We start from the raw sequence: 3242 nt of genomic DNA, 5'->3' as shown, positions 1-3242 counted from the left end.
TATATATGAGTAACGAAGATGTGCAGGTGTCAATTCATTACGGCCATACTTTTTGTTGCCCATCTATATTGTATTCACCTAAAGTGGAATCTGCACTTCGGAAATGTCATAGAAAGTACTTTTGCAATAAGTAAAGGTATGAATTAGCAAGAGCGAATATCTTCACATAGCTGGCTTATTCTGTTTGCACACACGCCAGAAATATGAAGTGCAAACACTCCTGTACGGAGTCTTGATATTCAATATTCATTTAATATTGTTTGGGTGTGTGGATTATACTGACCTAGAAAGTGCCTCAATTTAATTACCTGATTCAACGGAATCTTAATTATATTTTACCTAATATATAAAATAGAGATGTGTGCGTATTCTCTTTTCATGCGAAAACGGCTTCACCAATTGCTTTCATACTTGTGATGCATGAATAATTTGACCTTGGACAAATTATAGGCTGTTCATTTGATCGTTTTATTAAAAATTATTAGAAATAAAAAAATATTGCTTTTTATATTACATTCACGTCTTTGAAAGATTTTAAAATATTTACTTCCGGATTTCTAGCGCCAGTGACGTAACATATCTCTTTATATATATCTCTCTATCCACCTCTCTCTATTTATATCTCTCTGTAACATATCTCTCTGTCTATATCTCTTGTTTTCACTCTCATTTTTCAGACGCTGTTCTTTTCACTTTCAATTTTCATACGCCATTGTTTAACTTCCATGTTATTGTTTTCACTGTAAGCCTAAGTTTTGAATCGCTATTTACAAACAAACAACTACAAATTACTGACAGAAAGAAGTTCACAATTTCATAATTTACTGACAGAAATATCTTCATAAATTTCAATTCAATCCGTACTGTTTTTTGTTTTTCTGTTGTTGACGGTTTCTTTCTGGTTCCTTCGATACTGGCTCTTTGATTCACTGAGTGACAAATTTCGCTTCGACCCATACAATGTCGTCTTAAGAAACATAATTTCCGTTACCATGTTATTTTCATTGTTTACTATCTTCTGCACTCGTATATTTTCGTTTACACTAGGAATATGTGCTATATCATGTCGATTCCAAGTATTTAAAATAATTATATGTGAGGGTGGGGTGGGGGTGAAAAGTGTTTTAGTGGGGGCGGATTCTGAAAATTCACCGAAGTCCACTTTCAATTCGGCTTAACTTTCAAGAAAATGGATATTTTTTAATGAATTTCTCTACAAATATACCTTGGAATATCATTGAAATCATTACAATGCAAGTACTGCATCATAACTTTGTACTGCTGCATCATCTTTACGAGTTACAAAATGATCAGCATAGTTATTATTGTTGTTAAAGTTGAAAGAGTTTGGAACATAGTCAGGTGACAGGTACCTTTTCCTTTTCAAAAAAATTCTTCATCTTTGATCCAATTGTAATTGAAATTTCTAATAAAATATGTCAATATTTTTTTGTGTTTAACAATCAACATGCTTTTCTCGGTTGGATTCCAAGTAATTTTTTTTTTACACGCTAATTTCTAATTTGATAATTTTTAATTTTCAAAGCATCAGGTCTAAAATGGGGTAAAATAAATAATGACTAATTGCAATAATTTATTCTCTTTAATTTCATGGTTTGTAGCGTCAGTAACGTAACATATCTCTCTTTCTATATCTCTCTATCCCTCTCTCCCTATCTAACTCTATCTCTCTGTAACATATCTCTCTATGTCTATCTATATCTCAATCTATATTTATCTCCATGTCTCTATATCTATTTGTATTTATCAGTCTATCTATCTATCTATCTATCTATCTATCTATCTATCTATCTATCTATCTATTCGTTTATATTTATATAAAGGGCATTATTATAGAAAAATAATAACGCCACCCAGTGGACTTCTCAAAAAATAACCACATTTAGTACCTATGTGGTTATTTTTTGAGAAGTCCACTGTGTGGCGTTATTATTTTTCTATAATAATGCCCTTTATATAAATATAAACGAATAATTATATTCTTGGGAATAGAAATTTCCCTAATGAATTTTTTTACACACTGGCTTCTTGATAAAATTCTTGTAAAAGAGTTTTATCCTTTTTTTAAATATATTTATCTATCTATCTAGCTAGCTAGCTCTATCTCACTCACTATCTATTTATCTATCTATCTATCTATCTTTATTTCACTATTGTTTTCACTTTCATTTTTCAGATGCAATTCCTTTCACTTTCATTTTTCACACGCATTTGGTTTTTCACTTTAACTGCAATCGTTATTGCTTTGACTATAAGTTTACGTTTTCAATCGCTATTTATGACAGAAATAAGTTCAAAATTACTGATGCAAGTAATTTCATAAATTACTGAGAGAAGTACGGTTTTGTATTTTTCTGTTGCTGACGATTTTTTTCTGATTGCTTCGATACTGACTCTTTGGTTCACTGAGTAACAAATTTCGCATCAACCTGTACAATACGTTATTTTCCGTTAAAATTTCGTATTTGATTTCTGCCCGTCGTATTAAGAAACATAATTCGCTATGTTTGTGTGTGTATGTGTACTCTACGCATGGCCTTTCATTGTTTATAATCTGCACATGTCCTTTGCTTACAAAATAAATTAGACAAAAGGTGTTTTTGGATTACGTGCATTTATGTTATATATATCTATGAGTTGAAAACTTTTTTTTCACATTTCACTTGACGGCTATGTTTCATGCTGGCATGAGTTGTAGAGTTATTAATATAGAAAGTTGATATCTCAGCTACTAGCAGTTGAGACCTGCATAATCTAGACGGCGTTTTAAAATTTCATTATTTTCTTCAATCTGGGCAACGCCGGGTATTTCTGCTACTATGTATACGCATGCATGTATGTAATATGCATTAATGTATGCACATATATACGCATACCTATATATATGTATGTTCCCTGTGCGTATGTGTGTGTGTGAATGGTCGTGTGTGTATGTGTGCGTGTGTATGTGTATGTGATTGTCCTTTGCATGTAAAAAGCAAGAAAATCAAAGTAAGCTAGATTTTTGTAGGAAGGCCCTAGTGATATTGGTTATGCAGTCAGACATGCAATAGAGCAATGACTGTTCTGGAAGACATCTGCCACGAATAACGCAAAAAACAATTAAAATTTGCAAAAGAAACACTGATTATACATATGTATTTAGTGTATGCACTCCACCACGCACACACACACACACACACACATATATATATATACATATATATATATATATATATATA

The sequence above is a fragment of the Octopus bimaculoides genome, chromosome 5 (genome assembly GCF_001194135.2).
Source record: "Octopus bimaculoides isolate UCB-OBI-ISO-001 chromosome 5, ASM119413v2, whole genome shotgun sequence".
Taxonomy (NCBI): Eukaryota; Metazoa; Mollusca; class Cephalopoda; order Octopoda; family Octopodidae; genus Octopus; species Octopus bimaculoides.
The sequence above is the reverse complement of the archived record's forward strand: the minus strand, read 5'-3'. Positions refer to the sequence as shown.